The 25,986-nt window shown below is 36.2% G+C and overlaps 1 long non-coding RNA gene across 4 annotated transcripts in view; it reads left to right on the top strand.

Annotated features, from left to right (window-relative positions):
* The first annotated feature begins 17,475 nt into the window (after window positions 1-17,475).
* Window positions 17,476-25,986, top strand: part of LOC145683521 (uncharacterized) — a 115,568-nt gene continuing 107,057 nt past the window's right edge. For all 4 annotated transcript variants that reach the window (XR_014131133.1, XR_014131132.1, XR_014131134.1 and 1 more), the window contains exons 1-2: window positions 17,476-17,635; window positions 21,266-21,439. This is a non-coding gene — a long non-coding RNA (uncharacterized LOC145683521). The remainder of the gene's footprint in view (window positions 17,636-21,265; window positions 21,440-25,986) is intronic.

The following is a 25,986-nucleotide window of genomic DNA, read 5'->3' as shown; positions in this document are numbered from 1 at the left end:
GTAAGCGTCTTCCCTTTCTTTTTGATTTTACATTCCTTATTTTTTTACGATATTTGTTAATCTAGATAAGTGACATTTCATCTCTGTCTCCTATGCACAGTACCGTCATTTAAGCGTCATCAACGGGCATGTTTGATAATCTTCTTTATCTTACAGTCAGTACATATTGAATTTATATAAAAATGAAATGAGATATTTAATGTTTTTCTGCTATTCCTTTTACACTAATGGAAAGGAATGATTAATGATAGCTAATTATAATAAAATAAAATTTAATGGAATGAATGCGTGAAAAAAAAACACTGACACTATGTTTTCTACTATAAATTTTCATTATCTGTGATCAAACTAGGGACTGCTTGATTTCTTGATACCTTTCATTAAATATCATTAACTCATATATGATTAGGTTTAGACATTAATCTGTGAGGAAGTGTTCAGGAATTCTATGCTATAAGCGTATTTTTCATTACGATTACAGTATTTCAGTGTCGTTTTAGGATACATCTTAGGTGACCTATGTAGTCACCAGTAGCGAAATTAGTTGCAGTAACGGCTTCATCCACTCACAATGTTCGTGACGTATAACACATTCAGTGAAAATTATTTTATGTTAGTAAGAAATAGATAACATGAATTTTCTGATCTATCTTTAACGTTTACATAAGTAAGAATTTCAGAAACGGAATAGAGCATGAACATTTAAAGGATATAGTTATGGAAAACGCAGCCTTGAAAGATAAGTAGGGGAAGTTCAAGAGGAAATATGGAAGAGACAATCAGAAATCAAATGCAATAAAGAAGACAAAATACTTTACAGTAAAAAGTTTAATAGCACATTTTTCAGGAAAGTAGCAGCCATACCAAGAACGGATTCTACAATAAATAAAAAATACAAAGTATTAGAAAAAGTGTACTTTGTTTCTTTAATACAAGGCATCTTTAGTAATTACAATATAATCACACTGACAAAATTTACGAAGTTCGACAAGATAATCATACTTTTCAACATAATGATAGACCTTCAGATTATTTATACTGTACTTAGATAATGTAGTTGAATAAAACATGCATCTCTTTCTATCTGGACCTCTAACATTGTTCTTCAAACTTGAAAAATGTGCTATGATGTTAAAATATTATATATGTCTCTTGTGTATTGATTCACTCAACAAAAGTATTTTTCCAGTGAACTCATTGATAAGATACTGTAATCAACCAATTTTCATGTAGCTTTGGAGTTACGATTGCGAGGTCCCTGCATCGCACTCAATACTGCATGTTTTGAATCAACGACTAACCTTGATGAGCATTCCTTTTTTTGCCCGAATCCGAGCAGATATTTTGTTATAGTCTTTTCTTTATTTTTTCCGTTACATTTTTGGCTGGCGATAACACGAAAACGAAGTATTTCTACACAAGATTGGTATATATATATATATATATATATATATATATATATATATATATATATATATATATATATATATATATATATATATTTGGTCTAGGAATTAATTCGTGCGGTTGGTACGCACACATTGAAGCTGTAGTACAAACACAAAATACATAAATATCTTAAGAAAAATATTGTCCATCGCTAGCCACCACTTTCGCCCATCTGTCAGGCAATGTACGGATTCCGTGGCGAAAGAAGTCCTCATCCTTGGAAGCGATCCAGTCAGAGACCCATGTTTCGATATCTTCTGAAGAAGTAAACCGCTGTCCAATCAAATCGTTGTTCATGCAATCGAACAAGTAATAGTCCGAAGGAGCAACGTCTGGTGAATACGGCGGGTGGGGTAAAACTTCCCATCCGACATTTTCTAAATAGGTTTTGACCGGTTTTGCGACATGTGGGCGAGCGTTATCATGTTGAACAATAAGTTTATCATGTCTGTTCTCCCATTCTGGTCGTGTTCTGGCCAGAGCTTGCTTCAAACGCATTAATTGTCGTCGATAACGTTCTCCATTCATAGTTTCACCCGGTTGCAGCAGCTCATAGTACACCACACCTTTCATATCCCACCATATGCACAGCATAACCTTTACACAGTGAATATCTCGTTTTGGTTGTGATGGACCTGGTTCACCTGGTTTCACCCAGGCCTTTTTTCGTTTAGGGTTCTCGTAATGGATCCACTTCTCATCACCCGTAATAATTCGATGCAGAAACCCCTTTCTGCTCTGTCGTTGAAGCAGCAATTCGCAAGCAGCAATTTTCGTCTTTCAACGTCTCTGTCTTTCAATTCATGTGGAACCCAATGTGACATCTTTTGAATCATTCCCATGGCTTTCAATCGTTTGGAGACTGTTGTTTGATCAACGCCTAATGCTGCTTCCTGCGTTTGCAAGTTGTTCCTGCGTTTGACACGAATCCTGCTCGAGCAATGCTGTCAATTCTTCGTCTTGAATTTTTTTTGGCTGTCCAGCTCGCTCTTGGTCTGCCAAGCCGAAATCACTACTTCTAAACCGTGCAAACCACTTCTGATACGTTCGCTCAGCTAGAGCATGGTCACCATACACTTCCGCCAAAATACGATGACTTTCAGTCGCACTTTTCTGCATGTTAAAGTAATGCAGCAGGACACCCCGCAAAAACACTTTATCAGGCACAAATTGCGCCATGTTCACTTAACTACAAACTGGTGTTGTTGACGCTTTAATCCACTGCCCTATACTACGAACGATACGCGATGACGGGGGTTTGCAACACATGTGTGGATACACGGAACTGTGGGACGCTCCGTTCGTTGCGCCATCTCTTGTCCACCCGCACGAATTAATTCCTAGACCAAATATATTGCCTTTATTTGGCATGAGAGACCGTACCCAAAATGTTATTATTTTTAAAACCGATTGAACCATGTGTATTTTCAATACGGGGATAAATAGAAATGTAGCATCAATACGTGGAAAGCTGGCTTCATATCATAATCCATTTTTCGGTATATCTTGTTCTTCTTTCTCTATGACAATTATTAAAACCGGATTCGTTAACTTCTGCCACTTTCGGTTATAACACGAGTATAGGATAGATTGAATGTATTCATGGGGCACTAAATTTATGTATAAAATTAGTATCTTACTATCTCGATATTGTTTTTTTTTTTGTTATATGGTGATCAAAATATTAGCTAGGAAAGGTAAATATGTCCAAAAGTTTCGTGTGTAGTTACATCTATCTCATTGATTTTACACCCCATCTTGTGGTTCATTCGGTCTCAAAGTTGGGGAATTCAACTTTGCGATCTGCCTAGTGCTGTCGAAACAGTGGTGGCAAATAACCCAAAAATACAGTTTGGTTCAAAAGTGTGGACATTCCCTTATAAATAGTAAAAGCAGCCAAATATGACCAAAGTAACAATGTAGGTGGGAAGTAGAGATGGGGGAAAATGTTTGAGGGCACATCAAAATGACATCTGTCATCTTGAATGTTGTGCAATTTTCTTAGAAGTGATCCATGGAACATAACATATAATTTTAATACCAAATTGTTGGAGAAATTCAACGACAGAATTGGATTTGCCCTAGCGTAACCATTACAAAGTTTGGACTGCGCCTTTTTTGTTACTCCAACGAAACAAGTTAGTCATATTCAAGGGTTCCTTACTGTTACTCGAAGTGTTTAATGTTTTCCTTATTCCAGTCGGTTGTTAAATTCATTCTGAGCTGCTAGTAACGCGAAACCTTGTGTGCAGCTGCAATGTTGGATCATGGGTGTAGAATTCGCTCCTAGAGATTCTGAACATTCCTAATTTTTACAGCATACACATACAAACATCACATGGCACCATAGGAGATCGAGGATAATATTCCACTGCAACTCACGTACCTGTCCACGCATCAGGAATTCGATGAATGAAGTACTGATGGATACACTTGTCTTAATGAGGTGGGATACAGGATACATGTGCACAAATCATACATGAGACATTGCACCGTGTTAACACAGCTTGTAAGATACGTCTACAATCATGCATAGCGCAACAGGCCAGCACATTGAACACAATTTGTGTGATGTGATCTGAGTTTCATGTTGTTATTACTTCAGAGTAATGTCAAATTTGATTACATCACTGAGCATTACTTACAAGTCTTGCTATTTTAACTTCTTGAGCGAGATTCAAAATGGCGCACAGCATGACGGCAACCGTTCACAAGACACACACGATAAACTATTTCCCTCTGCCTAAGCTGTCCTATAATTACCAATTGTGGCTTTCTACACTTGCTTTCATTTGTTGAGATTGGTAATGGTCTTTTGACTCATCCGGTGTATTTTTGTTGCTATTATTTTATACTTAGTTTTTCTTACTAATCCAGGTAAGATTTAGTTCTTTCTACATAGCACATGATAGCAGTAATCAGTACTATGGTGTGGTTTCTCCTTGAAATCAGTGGGATTTAAATATGAACCATTGAATGTGGTATTAGGCTTCACGGCTGGTAAGGACATAAGTTCAGCTAAGACGAGGTAATTTGTTTATCGACATTCCTTTAGTTTACTTAGAAAAAAATATTCGTTGCACTAGGATGCCAAGACCAATTAATAAAAATAATCTAATGTCACCTTTCACTTCTATACATAAGTATATTAAAATGTTTTCAACTGATAAGTGTTTTGACTGTAGTGGATGTTTTGACGAATTTTCTGGAAACATACATTTTCGCAACAAATTGAATTTCAATTTCCTATTCCTGGAAAGTATAAATTTTGAGCTTAATTCACTTTGCATGTACGCGGCCCATTTGGCATAAAAACGAACATACAATGATGAGGAGTGCACACGAATGCTAACCACTACCTCACTAATTTCAGTCTTCTACGTTTAATTGATATCGTATAGAGCATGTCTTATAAGCATTTCTTTTTTTTTTATTATGCTTGATTAGGGATATGCTTTACAGAAAATAAATTTGAAATATAAATTGGAATGTAGAGAAAAGTAACCGAGCACTATTTGACCTATTTAAAAGAATGTTTATCGAAATCCTGTGACCCTACAACTGAATTTATCCTGGCAGACAACCAACACTATGCACTACTGCCTGACATTTCAGCTCCAATTGAAACTAACTGCATCCTAGAACAAGTATTGGAATTTAATCTCATACCTTCTTGAAGTTTGGTATAGGTCAATGAAGATGTGATACGTAAAGCCTATTATGCATCATCATAGTGTTCCATTAAATGTTACATCAAACATTACTTAGATTGGAACTTGGTCAAATAAACTGGCTAAAACTTTCGCACCCATTATAAACGACCAAATATAAAAATTAATATCCTTGCTCATTTGTTTACATTTCTTGATTCAATTGTTAGGTTACTTGAACGTACGCGTGTAGTTTTATGGCTATGGGAATTAGATTATTTCGTCTAATTCAGTAAATTTGACTGTAACTTTTGGGCACTGATTAAGATTAAATAGTTCGTTGTAAAAATGATAGTTTTACAGTTAAAATTTGAGAGTGTATGTGAAAGAGGATTATGTAGGTATTAAATTCCGGAGGAAATTTTCACTGTGTAGAAAACCAGTTATTTATATTTAGAAATGCGAAAACAGTATACGTGCTCTAATCTAATGTAATATACAGTATACAACATCAAGTGGCTTTTGCACTACTCTCATTTACGCACACTCTCTAACATTGACAACGCTGCCTCTTGTGGACGTAATTCGCGGGTGCTCTGCTGCTCCTGGGATCGCCCCTTGTTTTTGATAGCATCATCGCTTTTAATGCTCACCTAACGCAAGTTGCGTTTTCTCGAATCTTTTTTATGGTATACGTCCGATGCGTTATACCTTATACCTTAACGAAAGCCGACGTAAAGTTAATCTTAATCTCCACTGCAACTCATACAATACGAGATAATTTCCAAAACACTACGAATGAATTTCGTGAAGAAGTAGTTATATATAATTAGATAGCACATAATTGCTCAAGACATATCAGATGTACGCATATTATCATTCTGCACGCAATTATTGGGCATTGCCAAAGTAATAACATACCAGAACGTCCTAAGAAATTATTTAAAGTAAGAAAAGTAAAAAAAAATATTTGACGGAATATTCTTATTCTATACCAATTTTGGTTGGCTATCTGTGGTACTTAGCTCTAATATTCTTTAACTTTATAGTTGTACAAAAAACGATACTGCTAGTTTGCGTCAAAAGAATTTCAATTGCTTTCCGTGTACACGTCATACTGAATTTCAGTGTCAATGCAGTGCGATTTTCGTTTGTTTTACATGACGGAATGTTGGATAGAAATAGAACAACCCCTATTTAAGAACAGAACTTTGTAACAAATATAAGTAATCCAAAAATTGCATAGAACTTGGTATCATACAACTTCAAATTCTACTTTGGCGAAATATTTGATACAATGAATGATGGATTCGTCTATAACAGCCTTAAATGTAAGAGTAGAATTGCACGTGATATAATAATCAAATGTGATAACCGTCTTCAAAGTACCACGTTAAGTACTTTGTTATCGTTTGTTGTATGTTCAACAATAGGGCTAAACGAGGTTGGTTTATTCTCTAGACCAGTGATTCTCAAATAATGTGCCATACAGTCTTACAGGGTGTGTCGTGAAACTTTTGAATTTAATAAAGCAGTTATTTAGAATTTTTTTTTTTTTAAAAATGCACTGTAACAGTTAACACTTTCAATGTCAGCAACAGTGCCGAGGACTACATAAGACCACTACTTCATAGACGCATAAAGTCTTATACTATATTGAGTACGAAACGGAATGCTAATTTTAGGGTTTAACTCCCTTCAGCAAGATATTACGTAGAAATTCGCATTTACTAATATATAAGGAGCGATCAACTGAAACCCGTTCAGTGGTCATAATTCATGAAATAAATTTTATGTCGAGCGGAAACTTGTACAATATCTAGAGGCGTCTATGGTTAGCGTGCAGTAAAAGAAATTGTTCAGAAGTCACCATGAGGATTGAGACAATTGTCCCACTCTGTCACTAACTTGAAAATGCCGTCCATGTAAAATTTGGACAGCTGACTATCAAATCAATCACGCACATCGTCCTGAACCTCAGCATCAGACTGAAATCTTTGACCTTTCAATGCCTTCTTTAGAGGCCAAAAGATGTGAAAGTCACAAGGTGAAAGGTCAGTTGTGTAAGGCGAGTGTGGCTACCTTTCCCACTTGAATCGTTGAAACAAATCCTGCACTTGGTTTGCAACGTGTGGATGCGCGTTACCATGCAACACAATGAGTCCGGCGGTCAATAAACCAGGCCCTTTGTTTTTGATGGTTCTCCGTAACTGTGACAAAGTTCTGTCTTTCATACGCCGGAACACTTCAGCTGGTTGACAACTTTCGGCACTGAGAAACTGGATGACCGCACGCTGGTCCTGTTCGGATGGATTGGGGATCTTGAACGCCATCTTTCACTCGTTATACCTGCAAAACAGAAACACATATCAGCAACATTCCTACACGCAACACACACGGACATTAGCCATTACACAATATCGCCTCTTATATATATATATATATATATATATATATATATATATACAAATCATGTTTGCCCTAAAAGCATATGAAATTGAAAGCTTGAACATTTTGCTTATTAAATTCAACCAAAGCAACTGACTATTACTATTTATATTATTTTAATAATAATGAAATGCAACAAGTCTGTCTGATATCGTAAGCGCTAAGCAAAGTATATTATCTGTAAAAAAAAAAAAAAAAAAAAAAAAAAAAAAAAAAAAAAAGATGGAGAATTACTGCTCTATGCCATGTTACTTTGTATTGGAGGATTCTACTGGCATATCAATCAACGAATTTCAAGAACCATCCTACACGACACATTCGCTGGTAACCTCGAACAGGCTCCTTTTTCTTTGCGAAGGCTTGTAAATGAATAACATTTGTGTTTGAATGGCCTGATTTCTTAGTTCAGAATTCTGCAACATCAGAAAACCACACCAATACTGACAAAACCATAAACTTGTTTTCTGCAAATGGGACTTCGAACTACCATTTTTTCTGAAAGTTAAAGAACTGTATTCACTATTTGTACATTTTATTATTTATATTAGTTTACGTAAAGTGTCTGTAACATACATTCTTCAAACAGAAATAAGAAGACAGTACCCTTTAAGTATGTTACAAAGTCAATGTGATTTCCTTTCATTATTTCACTTCTTTTTGCTTTCTTTCAGAAAAAATCGTACGTGTAGGACAACACTTTGGTGCAACCATATAGTTTGGAATTGAATTCAATTAGTTTATTCACTACAAGAATTTAAATAATACGAAGATTTTAAATAATAGAAAAAAAGATAAAAGGGAACATATTTATTATAGGTATGTTTTTATTCATTCGAAGCATAAACAATATGTTCAGTTTGTTTATTCTTTTCTATAATGTAATCTTTTTAGTGTATCTTCATGTAATTTTAAGGTTTTATTTACTCTACCATCTGTCATCTTAGACATTTTCTAAGTCATATTTCATTGCTTTCAATACAAAAGGGCGTAACTAACATTCTCAAAATTTTACAGTAGGAGAAAAACAAGATGTTGTGGTATGTTCAAGTCCACATAACCCTTTTACTACTTTTAAGGGGAGCTTTAATTTTCTGCACGTTTAATGACACAAGGACAGGTGTTCCTTTTCATGTAATTGTTACTTTCAACCTGTTCGTTTATCTTGACAAAATTGCAATTTTTGCACTTACGCCCTTATGCTATGAATAGATGTATATTAACTTCTAGAGTTTTTAATAATAATGTGGCCTAAGTTTCAGTGCTTTATTTCAGATGTTTTCGTAGCTGTAAGCATAATGAACATTATAAATACATTTTAATGTTCGAATTTCGTTTTTTCTTGTCGTTGTTATAATTATAAATGCTTTATTGTTATAATGTTTTCTTTCTAAAGTTTCGCTACACGACATAGAATACGAAGATGAGCCTGTATTTAGGAATGTCATTATTGCTGTATTAATACAACAGAAAATTCTTTCACCAATCAACCTCAACAAAATCGTCGTCATATTTATCACTTCGGAGATTCTGGAAGTAAGGGTGGTAATCTTGCGGTACCACTCCTATATTGCACAAACTTTCCAAGTTATTCTTCTTTTGCTGAGAAATATGTCGAACAGAAGAATACTGGGATAAGAATGCATGGTGGTTTAGTGCATAATTTCGCAGGGAGCCTTTGCGCACAGAAAATAAATGCCCCATTCATGTTTTCAACAAAACAGACCCAGAAGTATTTTTGACTAAATCTCAATGCTACTGTGCACTGAGTCAACCTCCGATTCGTTGTGCCTAGGCTCAACAAATTTTTGATCAATCGTTCTTATTCGAGTACTACTTATAACATAGAGACACATTGATGCGAATTTCTTGTTGACATTTTGTCTCCACAGCAATCAGAATACATGGTCATATCTTCCACTTCCGTTGATAATTGGCGTAGGTATTTGCGTACACACTATGCAATTTAATCTAAGTCCCTTTCCTTTTGTTTCATCCCAAAAGTAACAGTAGCATTCATGAGTACAGAAGTTGTTCAGTCTACATTTGTCCAATTTTGACTTACCTAAACATTTAGAAGAATCCATGGCGCCAGGTCCGTAAGCGCTCGATGTGTTTCCCTTGGTTCCTAACAATAGCCCAACAGCGTACATTCCACTGTAATAGGCTTCTCTGAAGAACTGGGAGGGGAATCTTGTTCCATTCCCTTTGCACAGCTTTCCAAATTCCTTCCACACTTGTCACACGCCGTTTTCCCAAAGCCCGCTTCAGCAATCCAAATCCACAATAGTCCATAGGACTTGCATCTGGAGATTTAACAGGTACCTCATTGAAAGGTATCACCTGTAAACCACTTGCCTCCTCCATATTCCTGTAGAATGCGAAGGACGATAGTGAGGTATGTGATGAGGCCTTGTCCATGTGAATGCGCACCAGATTGGCGTCATTTGCGTACATTGTTTGAACCTCATGCTCGTAAATCGGCCGCATGATCTGCTCCGGAAAATACTACGAATTTATTTTGCAGTTCTTCGCCAACCTACGAATCTTCAGTTTACCTCGGTAACAGTAGCCAGTAGCGACCATGAACCCTTTTGGGAAGAATTCTTTACAGACACGGACCCACCTTCTGAAGTTCTAGGCGCCTTTCTCTCGGTACATCATGGCTCTCGGTTTGCCGCAGTCGGAAAGGTAAATCCATGCTTCATCGAGCGTTACGACGTACATCCACCTTTGTTTTGCCACATTCCGTTCATACAGCTTCCGGGCGTTACACTTTCGTTCCTTTTGGTGGGTATCCGTGAGAAGATGGCCGCGAGCTTTCATGACTTTTTCCAGCTTGAGTTGATGGTATAACCTCCGGCTCATAGTCCCCAAAGACACGTCAAGATGATAACCCATACACCTTTGTTTTGGCGGATTATCTTGCATTGCAATGTTGCAAAGTTTCCTCTGCATGGTGGAGGTGGCCTTGGTGCATTCCTGCTTCCTAGGCAACTTCGTTGGTGATCCAAATGGTGGAGCTTCGTTGCCCTTGTACTTTTTAATAACATTTTTATTCCACTTAAACTGGCGTTGCAACCATTCTTCTTGCACTGTTTTCTAATGATAGAAATACTAAAGTGGGAGTCATAAAGAGCCGCAACATAACCTTCCCAAAACTGGCTTAGTTTGCGCGGCATTTTAGTCACAGAGCGGAAACCCACACACTTGGAAACAAATTTAACACAACACTCACAACATTGGTCCTGTTTTGTGTGTTATTGTCGTCCGCACGAAAAAGCAACTCCGTTCCCAGGAAGCCACTGCACAACACTGCAGGACGCCAAGAGCCAGGTCGGGTGAGTCCATTCTGCGCGGAAGGGGGAAGGAGGAAATCGTAAACGTAGGCTGAACAACCTCTGTAGCAACGTCGTAAATAGTAAGACTGTAAAGGTTTCTTTTTCTCACGAAATACAGTCTTTGTTTTGTATGTTGATGTTGTTAACAGTTCTTGAAGGTCTAAAAAAATCACCTATCTGTTTTTTCTTTCAATAAATGCTCCTTGTCGTGTCTCTCTTCTTTCCTTGTGCTCCTTTGCAGTTCTGTTTTCTTTACATCTGCGGACGACTTTTTCAACTTAATACATACTTTGCGATGATCTTTTAGTTTTAGCCTGTTTTGGCACATTCATATATTTTAACAACTTCCAGTAAGATTTGCGACCAATTATACACGTCTTATCCAGACCCCTTTCTTCACAGTAAAGTTTGTAGAGAGCCTACAATTTCAAAAGATACATACAAGGGTATATGTAATAAATTTGTGATGTAGAAGCTAGGCAGTAATGAGATTCGACCGGAGGTATGGATGTTATTTGTGATTTCTTTATTTCAGTTAATTCCTGCGAATGCGTTTTTCGGAACATGCCTACCTCTCAGTTCTGAACCAGAACTTCCGTATAAAAGGTCTTCCTCCATCGCGACACGGCAAGCCTTTGCACTGACAACGTACGTACGTAAGATTTGTTTGCAGACTCGCACCCTCACTCCGTCAATACTAAGAAAATAATGCACAGAATACTGCCATATTTTCTTTTGTCTCTTTTCCTTACCAACTCATTGCATATGACTAAAAAGGTAGGTTATTTGTCTCTTAGGATCACCCACACTCCAATATGCGTTATGGACAAGGATACTCTTCTCTTCAATTATAAGAGACCAACGGTATATACACTTACATGAGACTGACTTAACTTTCCGAGCACTACGCACGCTACCTATCGCTGTTAAGTATTCTTGTCCTCGGTTGCGTTTTTCCTTCGCTATCTTTTAGAAATGCCACTTCTTAAGGATTTTCATTGACCTTGTTAAATTGAAAAGTTTACCTGACCTTTCAAATCTTCGGAGTGTGACTTCTCAGGAGAAGTATTTACATCTTTGTCGTTACCCGTGCAGTATTCAGGATGGCGTAAAGTTTTACCTGTTAAATAAAAGATAATGCCAAAATGTTACTTCTATCAAAGGAAAATAAACGACAATATTTAGTATAAAATGTTTCATTGATCTTTACGGAACCATTGTCTGAGATCGATTTGACAGCATAGTTATCGCGTAGTATTTAATCTTATAAAGCTAATTTAGATTAAAATAGGACGAATGAAAGATATAATTATCTGACAACTGTTCTTAGACATTTCGATCCTTAATACATCTGGATAAAACTTAATGAGACGTAGATTTTATTGAAAGCTGTTAAAATTTTCAACTCGACAAGAAAATTAGTGCAAATTATGCAATATTTTGCGTACAGCAGTAAAATAATAAACTATTGCAGTGACAGTAAGGTTTTAAAAATCTAAAATTTAGTACATGTGTGACTTGCAAAACACGCAAATTAAGGTTGAAGGTTTGCTTTACAAAAGCAAATTACATAATATAAGCCATTAGTTTAGTTAAGACAATCGAATCGAATTGATTTAGAATATATTGATTTGTGAAGTGGAATGTTTTGCTTGGGCTTCATAAAATGCTTGAGATAAAATAAAAGATGGAAATTTCTTAAGGAATTTATATATGCTAATCAAAGAGAAGTGCAACTGGAATATCGATTAAGAGTGTTTTATACCCAAGAAGGGAAACGTGTAGAAAATTGCGTTATATATATTTTTAGCATTTTAGCTTACGAAAAATATGAGAACAATTTTAACGGCTTAATTGGTGCATTATTTAGTATTGGTTACGAGTAGCAATGCTGATATTTCTTGCTTTCTTCTTGTACACCGGAGTTTAAAAAATCTAATCCAAGTATATGGCCATTTCTTCATATTACAGTATCAACGTACAAAATTTTCTCATATTGAACACACGCGTTACCTCAGCCATAAGAATAAGTTAAAGTTTACCCTGAACACATGACGTAATTTATAATGTCACAATGTAACATCTGGGAAAAGAAGCTTGAGAACATCACAGATGAGTTTTCCAAACAACGTTTCAATAAACATATTCATTTTCAGTTTACCGAGTATGATTATTCAAAGAGATGTTACTGTCTTTTTTGCCCTTGTCTGATTTAGTAACAACATTTTTGAATTCATATAATATCTTTAGGAATACGTTTGGTTGGTTCGTCCTTCTCTTACAAACGCTGTGTGGTCAACACATTAGCTCTCAGTACTGTAAAAGTTGGCTTTCTATGGCAGTGTTCTCTACTTTTCTTTTTGAAGTAGGTTCCCCGTTGTCCTCTTGTCACTGGGTGGAAGCCGCAATGTAAACGTTATGTGTTGGGTAAGAATTGTCGCATATAATTCCTCCAACCTCTGCTGAACTAATATATTTCAGTGCGTCTAGGTTATTATCTCGGTGTCATATTTTCCAGCCCATTTTCGTCTAGCTTTCAACGTTTGAATTTGATAACTTTTAATTTAAAATAGAAAATAAAGTATAATGATGGGCTATGGTACCATCAGGCGCCACAATTTCGCAACTTTATGTACGTAATTACTAATTGAATCTGGTAAACGGAGCAAAGGAGCGCCGTCAAGCACCAGGAACTTGATCCTAGTAAATAAATGTCGCATCAAAAAGTTACCAAAGACATAAGTAATACATTTTCAGTAATCCAATAGATAAATGTATACTTGGGAGTTGGTACCTTCTCAATATTTATTGAAAACTCTTATAATAATTTTAATCGTATATCATAATTGTTTGTTTTTACTGAAGCATGTCATGATTCTAATTTAAAAATGAAAGTTTCACATTTAGTAAAGTTACCCATGAGCTATATGTGGCTGGATGTAATTCCATACTTATGTGAAACTTGAAGTAAATCAGATTATGAAATTTAGATTTCTCTTACGATTCAGACAACACAACTCACTTCTTTACATATAGTATACGGGACTTCTGTTAATCTTCCTTCTATTCAACATCGCAGTGTACATTAGGTTTAAACATTTCAGCATTCGAAAGCTTCAGAGTGATGTGCGAAATATTAGTGTATATGACAAATTTTAACGTCTATTACCATAAAGTGTTGGGCTAAAATATATTGGTAATTAATGATAATAGAATTAACTCACAATGGGAAATTAAACACTGAACTGATAACTTGCTATTTAGAAATGCCCTACGTTGCTTTTGTCCCTAGATTAGAAGATATTTGAAAGAATCATACATTGGCTTGCAAGTTGATTTCTCGTGGTATATTCTTAATTTAATATTAAGACGTAGGTGCTTGTGTAGGACATTTATCACTAAACTTCTCATACTGTACAGCATAATATATCTAATTCATACTAAGTTTCTTATTTTACTTGGTGATTTCATTCTACTCCAAATGCCTTAAATATTTATCTCTCTTTATATCTTACTAGCATTCACAAGTATAGAAAAGTAGAACAATTGCATGGTCTTTAAGTACGTGCTTAAGAAACGTACTGTGTGTGTACCACTGCGGTTGTTTAACTACATACATATTTAATCATAAATGTCTGGGTCCTGAGTACCCATTTCGAATAGGAGGTCTGTCCAGAAAGAAAGTGATCGTTCATAAAATACGTCACAGATACAGTTAATGGGTTACTGCTTGCCATCGACGTTTTGCGGGGCTCTTTCCGAACATTCTAAAGGTAACTTTATCCCACCTTGTAACCTTCACAAACAGCGAATATTGAAGTAAACGTGTGTTCCAAACCTGTGACGATATGTTGGTATTACGAAAACGAAGATGTTTTTTGAAGAATATTGTGTGTATCAAATTTTGTTTAAATTTCAGAAAGACCTTTACAGAAACTTTCGAAGTCCTGCAGGAAGTTACGATGAGGAATCTATAATTAGGATTCAGTAATGTTAGTGGTTTCAGCGTTTCAAAGCAGAAACAACTTTAATCGAAAATAAGGAAAAACCTGGACACCTATCAGCATAATATGATAATGTTCAACATAAAAGAAGTGCACGATGCTGTACGGATGTATCGTCGTTTGACTGCTCGTGAAGTAGAAATCTATAATCGGCTTTTCATGTGGTGTTAGTTAAAATTGTATCCTTTAGTTCCAAAATACGTTCCACATTTGTTATCACATAAACAAAATAAACGAGTGTGGAACTCTGCGAAACTCTTCTAAAGAATGAAAACAAAGACATAGGCTTTTGGAAAAACATAACAACAGGTGACAAGACTTCGCTTTACGACTGTTGTTTTGAGACAAGTATACAGCATTCTAGTCGGTAGGAAAATCTTCTTAGTCCTAAAATTGAACGCCAAAGTGTGTTCAAAAGTTGAGGTTTATTTCTTCATAGTTTTGTTGAGTTGTTAATTGTAATTACATTCCACGTGATAAAACATTTAAAAAAGAGTAATAATTCAAAGTGATAAGGCTTTTGGGTAGGATATAAGAAAGAAGAGTTTGGAAGGTTGGAAGGGAACGTAGGTTCTGCTCCAAGAGGATGTTTTACCTATGTGGCGCCCCTAATTAAATAATTGTCGCTGAAAAATTACACGATTGTTGTATCTCAGTGATCATATTCGCTTGATTGGGCATCTGCACTCTTCTTTCTATTCTCCAAGTTGAAATTCACCTGGGAAAGCTCTCGTTTCTAATCCACAGGAGAGATAACAGAGCTATATGCTACTACACATACATGACATTTCGAAAAGTGTGTCCGAAACATGCTGGGAACGACGTACTAATAATAGGGGAAACTATTTTTCAGCAGATAAACCTGAATCAACATCAAGAACCATAAGCTACTCTTTTACTCAAGTAGTTATTTTTCTTTCTGGAGAGACCTCGTATTGTTTTAATGAATTTCATGTTATCCGTTTACTCGTATAAGATAATACGTTTCTGCTTTTTTATTTTCAATCTCTATCAGTTCAAGTAATATAGAGTTAGTAAACTAGTAAATACTTTATTATTATTTTATACAATGTTCTTGGGACGTTCCATGAAATCAACCAATGAAATGGCAAAATCTGACCTGACGATCTTAGATTTTTGTAAAAATTGGTGCACAGCTTTATTGCAGTGGGAGATGAAAAAATCCCAAATATTACCTCTCTCCTCCTGAAAGTGTCTCCATACAGAGTGTTCAAAAATGTCAAAAAACGGCATTTTTTCAGTTACAGTGATTATTAAAAATTGTCATAAAATGGTTAATATGTGCACTAGAGACGTGAAACAAACACCTTTGGAAAGCTTATAGATTGGTCTACAAGTTGTACTATATTGAAAATACCTGTAAAATAAAAAAAAATAACACCTCAAAAATTCAAATTAATGAATTTTGCGTAGAAATATCCCTCTGAATTTGTTCAAAATTGTCCAGATTGTAGTCTCCTATGTGTACTAAAACACCACAAAGTTGCATTTTGGGCACTCAATGGGATCCGATTCAAAATTCAACATAACCAAGCATTGCAAAACATTGACCATGTGAATACATCGGTTCAGATTGTTATTACAGAACATATTATGAAAGGGAGGGATATATTTTCCTCCCTTTCACAATATTTGTATCAAATGTCTTATGAAACACAGTGCCACTGCTCACAATCACTTCACACACTTTCAGCACAAACAATTAGTCTATAATGGATAAATTATTTTTCATATTTCAATTATCCACTTCCACATATCTGTGACAGCAATTCTAAAAGAAAGAATGAAAATAACATGTATCAATGAAGCCAATATAAATTTAGAAACATCCATACTGACTAACAAGAATAATGACTTGTATTGAGTACTGTTCGGAAACGTAATACCTCTCAAAATAACTCGAAAGATGGATAGTTGTGTAAATTCAAATGAGTACATCAAGAAACAAATGAAATTGAATATAAATTCCTTTGATGCTGCAGGTAAATAACTCCAGGCAAATGGTAATCGATCTGAACCCAGATATTCACATGGTCAATATCGTGCAATGCTTGGTTTATGTTGAATTTTGAATCGGATCCCATTGAGTGCCAAAAATACAACTTTGTGGTGTTTTATTAGTATACATATGAGACTACAATTTGAACAATTTTGAACAAATTCAGAGGGACACTTCTATGTGAAATTCAAAATTCGAATCTTAATTTGAACTTTTGAAGTGTTATTTTTTATTTTACAGGTTTTTCAATATAGTACAACTTGTAGACCAATCTTTAAGCTTTTCAATGGTGTATGTTCCACGTCTCTAGTGCAGATATTAACCATTTTATTACAATTTTTAATAATTACTGAAACTGAAAAAAGTCATGGAGACACCCTGTATGGAGACACTTTTAGGGGGGAGAGGTAATATTTGGGATTTTTTCATCTCCCACTGTAATAAAGCTGTACACCAATTTTTACAAAAATCTGAGATGGTCAAATCTGATGACTTGTTGATTTGACATGGGATGTCCCTCTTGCGATTTCTCTAATAAGTAATATTAAAAACAACTTTTAATTTCAGGAATTATATTTGTTTGGAATTTTGAAGTAGGAACCTGAAACAAGATATTAATAGTCTAAGCACTAGTGTTAATAAAGTAGTTGAACTTTATTACGAGAAGAACAATTTGATAATTCCCCGAAGGATGATGATGACGTTTTTGATGGTTTTTGTACTGAGGTACGTGTTTCAGAGTTACCTAAAGGCTACATGTATGTAATTATACATTGAATTTTATTTTTCAACTATTCATTTCTTAACTTTCTTTACATATTTTGCGGTGTATTCAATAATACATGCAAATTTTCAAGACTAGATTGTACAGCATTAAAAATCATTCCAATATTTGTAATGTATTCATTGTTAGTATCTTGATTTCCTACATATATGATAATAAGAACTCACTTTAGGTAATTTACAACACAATCCAACGTTCTATCTTTTCACACCAATTCAAGATAATGCAATCTCTTGATTCCTATTAATCCTGTTATATTGACGTTGCTCACATACTTTTACTTGAAAACGTAGTCTTGTTCAATTTAAGATTGCAATTTTGATCATTGTAACAAATCTCTTACTAAAATTGAAATTACCTCTCAACATGTATACTGATAAAGTGGTCATCAATCAGCTTGTGTGGTTGCTGCCTAATTTTGAATGTTCATGTAATACGTATTTTTACATCTACAAAATGCTTCTGAAACATTAAAATCTCATCTGACAAAAAAATGCCCATCCTTTCCTATGTAATAACTTAAACGTCGAGAATTTCTAAGGTAAGAGCTAAAAAAAAAAAGAGTTATCTGTGTCCTTGTAAAGTTTCATGAGCTACAGGGTTGCCAATATACAAATTTTTCAAAGCAATAGGAGAAATGTTATTCTTTTGTGCACTCTACAGATATTTTAATTTTATTTTCTACTTTTATATTACTATATAACTGGCCTTTGGCTAGCTGGGGGCTTTGCCTTCAGACTCCTTCTCCTCGGAGTCTGCTCGGCCTACGGCCTCGCATTTCTTATCTATCAGCCGTTGCATCAACAGTGAATTTCGTGAACTTGCTCTACATATTTCCTGAATCTGTTCATCCGGGGGCTTACTTCATCCGGGATGTTAGGAAATTTAATCTTCATGTATACTGTAGACTCAAATAAAAAATTCATGTATAGACACATCATTCCATGTGTTTGAACAGATTTGAATCCTGGCATTTCAGGTTGCTACTTAACAGAAAATAATTAAATAAATAGAAGGTACAGTGAAAAGAGTGAAAAGTGCAGCACTGGTAAAGTTGTAAAATACTACATAAGAAAGAAAACAAATAAGCAAATTGTTAAAGACTATTTACAGTAGCATTCCTTTAGTTGTTCACAGTTCTCATGAAGTGCTTCTCATGATTGACACCATCAGTAGATTGTCTCGTCAATCAACTTAAAATATGGTTTATTAACCCATTATTGCAAAAGAATTATTACTGTTACTTTTCTGGCTGTTATGGTTAATTTATTATCCGGGAACTCAAATAACAATATTTCACTGAAAACTAATTTTTGCAACCAATGTTGAGAAGCAGCGTGATATGCAATATATTGGACTCCATGCACAGAAGGCACTAGTGATATGGTATATAATGTTTGTTCTCATGCAATGGAAAAACATGATACGTTACTTTATGCTACATTTTAATACTGTTACGTCATTTGGTATACGACACTATATCAGCTGTTCTTATATATGTATTCTTTTATTGATACAGTATTTCATAGAACAAAGTGATATAATACGATATATGTTGTACTGATCAGACAGATGTAGGGGCTGTCACCGCGCAATAGAGATATATGGAGACCCGACAGTGATATATTTCATCTTTCTTGAGATGTTTAGCATTATATCAGCGCAAGAAGGGCACGATGGCTTAATGGTAGAGCGCTTACCTTTACTAAATAGGATCTCTGATTCGATCCCGGCTAAGTAAGTTTGTTGTGGACAGCATCGTTTTCGTGGATTTTCTCGGGATAGTCCGGGGTATTCTCTTCCACCAATTTTTCCATCATAATTAACTTGTCGTAATCATCCATCTCCCTTAGCCTAACGGACGTAATCGTGAGACGTTAAACTGGAAGATTTAATTTCATTTCGTTATATTAGCCTTGATTCTTTCTAAAATGGTTCACACAATAAAACAGTGCCGCTTTCGACTTATGTTCACTAGACATTTGTTTGCTTAATTTGATGCCTACTATCACTTGCTTCAGTTGGATGGTGCATTAATGTATTACCCTATATAGCAATAGATAAAGAAAAGTAGCATATTTTATACCTAGGTATCTGGTATTCGGGGAATTAAAAATCTTTTCAAACTGTTTAACTGACATCTTTATCAATGACTTCTATCCCCTTCTAAACTGATATCATATATGTTGAACATAGCTTCTTGAAAAAACAGATTTCAAACGTGACAGTCGTTTGAAAGTTGATGTACATTGTTCCTGTTTTTTCTTTTTTTGTTAAAAAAAAAGACAGATGCAATTTTCTTTATAATGTTAATTCAATTGTCTACGTACTAAAACAGGAAATTGTGAATATAAACTCATAAAATCTGTGCAAAATAGAAAGTCGACTTTGATTTGCCTTTTCTGGCTCCATCAATGAGCTGACGAACAATAGAAAAGCGACATATACATTCTCTATATATAATGTGCTCCTTTCTTTTACTATATTTGCCGGGAACCGGTCAAAACCCCCACAGCCAAAACGCCCACACTCAAGAAAAGTCAAAACGCCCACACAAACGGTCATAACCCCCACACAAATGGACAAATCTCCCAAACACACGAACGGTCATAACCCCCACAGCCCAAACCCCCACACTCAAGAAATGTCAAAACGCCCACACGATCGGTCATAACCCCCACACAAATGGACAAATCTCTCAAATACACGAACGGTCATAACCCCCACAGCCAAAACCCCCACACTGGTAATCGGTCATAACCTCCAACGGTCATAACTCCCACATAAATGGACAAAACCCCCGCACAAATGGACAAAACTTCCACACAATCGGTCAAATCTCCCACACTCTGAAATGATCCTGATTGTATGTCTTGCCCTTGTACTTTATAATAACATTTTTTATTCCATTTAAACCGATGTTGCAACTATTCTTCTTGCACTGTTTTGTAATGACAGAAACACTAAAGTGGGCGTCGTAAAGAGCCGCAACAAAGACGTGCAATCACGGTATTTTCAGAGTGTGGGGGATTTGTCCGATTGTGTGAGGGATTTGTCGATTTGTGTGGGAGTTTTGTCCATGTATGTAGAGATTGTAACCGTTGCTATGTGTGGGAGTTTTGTCCATTTGTGTGGGAGTTTTGACCGATCGTGTGGGCGTTTTGACATTTCTTGAGTGTGGGGGTTTTTGCTGTGGGAGTTTTGACCGTTCGTGCGTTTGGGGGATTTGTCCATTTGTGTGGGGGTTATGACCGATCGTGTGGGCGTTTTGACATTTCTTGAGTGTGGGGGTTTTGGCTGTGGGGGTTTTGACCGTTCGTGCGTTTGGGGGATTTGTCCATTTGTGTGAGGGTTATGACCGATCGTGTGGGCGTTTTGACATTTCTTGAATGTGGGGGTTTTGGCTGTGGGGGTTTTGACCGTTCGTGCGTTTGGGGGATTTGTCCATTTGTGTGGGAGTTATGACCGATCGTGTGGACGTTTTGACATTTCTTGAGTGTGGGGGTTTTGGCTGTGGGGGTTTTGACCTAGACCCTATTTGCCATGTTAGTAATATAAAATATTCTTTTCAGGTGAATCCAAAATCTGAAGACCTTGGGTTGGAAGCGGTTCGTTTACAGCCACCAGATACTGCTCCAGCCGTTATAGCACAGGCAGTTCGCCACATCCCGATGTCAGTTCGTATTTGGAATAAAGCTGCTGATTTGGAGACTGAAGTCAAAGCCAAAAGACGAGTTTATAGGAAGGTAAGAAAACAAGGATAATTTGATTGTCTAGCACAGTGATACTGAAATTGTAATCTGTTGATACCTTAGGACTCCTGATCTTTATTGATAATTTGATTCGAAAAAATTACTCGTGGGTCACTGAATAAGTGGCGAGGCTTTTGTTGTTGATTTTATCTTTTTACCTAAACATTTTTTCAACAATACATTACTGTATATCAACCTTCACTAGTGTGAAGAATAGAAACGTTTATAAAGCAGTTACCTGTTTGGATTTTTTCTTTACGTACGGGCGTGTCTGTAATATATGTGTTGCACTGTTCAGTGTTTATTTGTGAATGTGCACATAGAAATTAATTCCTGATAAAGTTTTGAAAGTACCGGAATTTTATCATTGAAAGAGCATGAAAATTGTATCGTATCTACTGTAATTTGAAAATCAAATCGAACTATCGTTTTGCTAGTGTAAGTATCAGCTTCTTCAGTGCTATATTCAAATTATCAGTTTGGATTTAAATCATATTGTATATTTCCTAATGTAAGTTTTCTGGTAGTAGTAATATATGAACATGATCGATGTAACTCTTGTACGATAACAGGTGTATATATACAGTGGCGGATCCAGGATATGATCAAGGAAGTGGCTAAACAATAATTTGCCGTTTTATCCAGTGTAAAGCAGAATTGAAGCCCATTTTATCCAGTGTAAACCTGATCGTCAAGGGGAGGGGGCTATAGCCCCTTAGCCCCCCTTGGATCCGCCCTTATATATATATATATGTAAAAAATCATACTGAGTTTTTAAATGTTTGTTTTAAAGGCGTTGGAACACATTCCTAACTCAGTTCGATTATGGAAAGCTGCTGCCGAGTTGGAAGATCCAGAGGATGCTAGCATTTTATTGAGTCGTGTCGTAGAATGCTGCCCAACGAGTGTGGTTTTGTGGTTAGCTTTAACAAGGTATTTCCTCGTTAAAAATAAACAATGATCGTATATCCAGGAAACATTGTTTCATCTTGTTGTATGATGTCGACCCCTCTTTGATGTCTTCCTAGGTTACCAAATAGTAATATCTTCGGCTCTTCATAGCGGCTGAAGGAGATCCCGCTACATAACATTATATAGCACTTTCGCTTTACTTTGACTTGTAGAATAGTACTTTGTTGTCCGTGGGCGTCATTTTTAAAATACCCGATATATGTATATGTTTCAAAATCCTGCGGTAATCACACAACAATTTTATGGAGGAAGTTTGGCTACGGGCATATAAATTGAAGTACTCCCAAGTGCCTCTATAAAAATTGTTGCAGAAGTACCGCAGAATTGTTGCATAGGGCACGTACCAGTTCCTATGTGAAATCTTGACCCGACTATAGTAGGTCCCATAGTATGGAGGAATGGACGTGTAAAGTTCATTTTTTCATGTTTTCGGCAACTTATAACTCGGACTTATTTCTGCATCCAGGTTGGTCTGCACTTTTTGCCTTATCATGGTGTCAGGAATCACCTCCCAAACGTTGTCGGTGTTGTTTTGAAACACCCTATATATATATATATATATATATATATATCCATAACAAGCTACATTGATGCGAATATCCACATCTACGCAGACCTCTAGCTATAGTGCTATACATGAGAATTGTTTTACTTTGTTTATATTCTGTGCGTACCTACATCGCTGTTCACCTTTTAATATATAATATTCTCTTGTGTCTCTGTTTTAGTCAAATTAATTCCTATAAATCCTTCCTACACAGGGATTATACTACGAGGGTCATACAGAAAATAAAAACGGTGTAGTTATACAAAATGAAAAACACAATTTTTATTGGGAAAAAATCTCTTACATACCTGAAGCTTTCCACACTTCTTTATATAATCAATTCTTTCATTTAAACATTTGTCGTAACTGTTCACGACATGTTATATTTTTCTGCCGCCAGTTCATTAAGCCCGGTGGTCAGTGCATTCTCCAACTCTTCAGCACTTCCAAAACGTTTACCGCCTAGATACTCTTTCAGCTTAGGGGAAAGGTGGCAATTGTTAGTAGCAAGGTCTAGATTATAGAGTAGATGATCGAAAATTTCCAATCCGAATGAATGAATGCAATTCTTCAGTTGCAGCAGCAGTGCAAGGTCGGGCATTGTCGTGAAGAAGCATAATTCCTCCCGAAAGCATTTCTCGTCTCCTATTTTGGATGGCTTGCTATAGTTCTCTTAGAGTCTCATAATAACAATTTGCCTTGATCGAAGTGCTTTTTGCATGAAATTCACCAAAAGAATATCTGTACGATCCCAAAAGACGGTTGCCATGACCTATCGTGTTGAGAGAGTCTTTTTTTTTGGGGGGGGGCGTAATGGGGGATGATGCCAGGCAAGTGATTGGCGCTTGCTCACTGGAGTGATGAGACACTCCGCCTCATCACCAGTCACACTCCAATCAAGAAAAACGTTTCTATCTGTGTGATAACGTGTCAGGAATGTCAATACCGTGCCCATTCTCTGAGTTTTGTGTTTGTCACTCAGTTGCCATGGAACCCATCGTGCACAAATTTTGTTGTAGCCGAGATGTTGAGACACAATTTCACTCAGCAAAGAACAAGAAATGTCTGAAAATACAATGTACAATTGATCGAGAGTTACGCGCCTGTCTTAAAAACTTCTCTTGTTCACTATAGTGTTTAGGTCTTCTGTGATGATGATGAGCGACGAGATCGAATTTCATGCACATTTGTTTGTCCACTATTGAACATTTCATACCATTTTCTCACGTTTCTTTCGTTCATTACATTATCACCATACTCTGTTTTCAGTTGCCGGTAAATTTTTGTGGCTTTCAACCTTTAGAGCGTTTAGAAATCAAATCGAAAAATCTCCTTATCTCACGGTTGATGGGATTTTCAATTATGCAGTTCATTTTGACTACCTTAACTGCACAGGGACGACTTCTTGCAAACTTCTACTCACAGCGTTATGAGCACAGCTGTTACGGAAGCTAGTTGATTCTTAAAAGGGAAAAAGGGGTGAGCTGCGCGGCAAGCGGGCTTTTGTTGGAATGCAGTGATCAGCTGGCGTAATGAACTGGCGGCAGAAGAGTATTACCTCTGACCAGTTGAAATTACCTCTCAACATGTATACTGATAAAGTGGTCATCAATCAGCTTGTGTGGTTGCTGCCTAATTTTGAATGTTCATGTTATACGTATTTTTACATCTACAAAATGTTACTGAAACATTAAAATCTCATCTGACAAAAAATGCCCATCCTTTCCTATGTAATAACTTAAACGTCAAGAATTTCAAAGGTAAGAGCTAAAGAAAGAGTTATCTGTGTCTTTGTAAAGTTTCATGAGCTACAGGGTTGCCAATATACACATTTTTCAAAGCAATACGAGAAATGTTATTATTTTGTGCACTCTACAGATATTTTAATTTTATTTTCTAGTTTTATATTACTATATAACTAGCCTTTGGCTAGCTGGGGGCACTGCCTTTAGACTCATTCTCCCCTGAGTCTGCTCGGCCTACGGCCTCGCATTTCTTATCTACCGGCCGTTGCATCAACAGTGAATTTCGTGAACTTGCTCTACATATTTCTTGAATCTGTTCATCCGGCGGCTTCGCCCCCACACACTGTCTTTGCTCGCCTACGGCCTCGCACCCCCTTCAACCCACAATTCTCTTGTTTCTTTTCTTTTTTCAACTATCTAAAAGATAAGATTTTGTTTCCCAAGAAAACGCCCATTTAAATAGCATGGGGATTTCTTCATCCCCCCTTTAGATCCCTTAAAAATTAAAAAATATTCACTTTTGGCAATTTTCCTAGGAGTTAGTCCCGGAAGGCTACAATCATGCCAAATTTCATCATGCTAATTACAACAACAAGCGTTTGATTTCTGGTATATGAATGCTATGTGGCAAGAAATTGATAACCCCAACCAATCAGAACCATGTATTTCGTTCATACTTCCTGGAGCATTACTCTCCCGAGCTAGTCCTTGAATTAGCACCCTGTCTTCACATACCCCTACAGTTTGTCATGGCTTTGTTATGCAGTATTGAGTAGGTAGTAACATACAATTTTCACTATGTATCTACCTAATTACATATCTCGCAGGTTGTAGCCCTACATATTTGATTATATTATCTAGATACTCTTCTTTTAAATCATAGAAGATATTTCCGTAAATTTTACAAAAATATCGTTCCATTTTCTGGACCAATATTACCATTAAATATATTTATCCATATATTTAAACAAAAATACATACTTTTACGCATAGTTTAGAGTTCATCTGCCAATGTGTTGTCTTTCCGGCTTGGAAACACCGCAAGTACCCTACCGTCCGACGTGGAAACGTTACAGGTGCCCTACTGAATTTATTAAAATGATTATTTAACGTTGAGCTTCTATTTTCTAACATGGCAAACAGTATTCATATTTACAACACTCCTGTCGTTTCGTATTGCCAAAAACAGTTGCATTTAATTGATCTACGCAAATCTGCTTTCATAATTACAATTTTAGTCACTTAAGGGCACTTAACGCAATATGACTTTGTAGATA

The sequence above is a fragment of the Thermobia domestica genome, chromosome 4, assembly GCF_964235325.1.
Source record: "Thermobia domestica chromosome 4, izTheDome1.hap1.1, whole genome shotgun sequence".
Classification (NCBI taxonomy): domain Eukaryota; kingdom Metazoa; phylum Arthropoda; class Insecta; order Zygentoma; family Lepismatidae; genus Thermobia; species Thermobia domestica.
The sequence above is the reverse complement of the archived record's forward strand: the minus strand, read 5'-3'. Positions and strand labels throughout refer to the sequence as shown.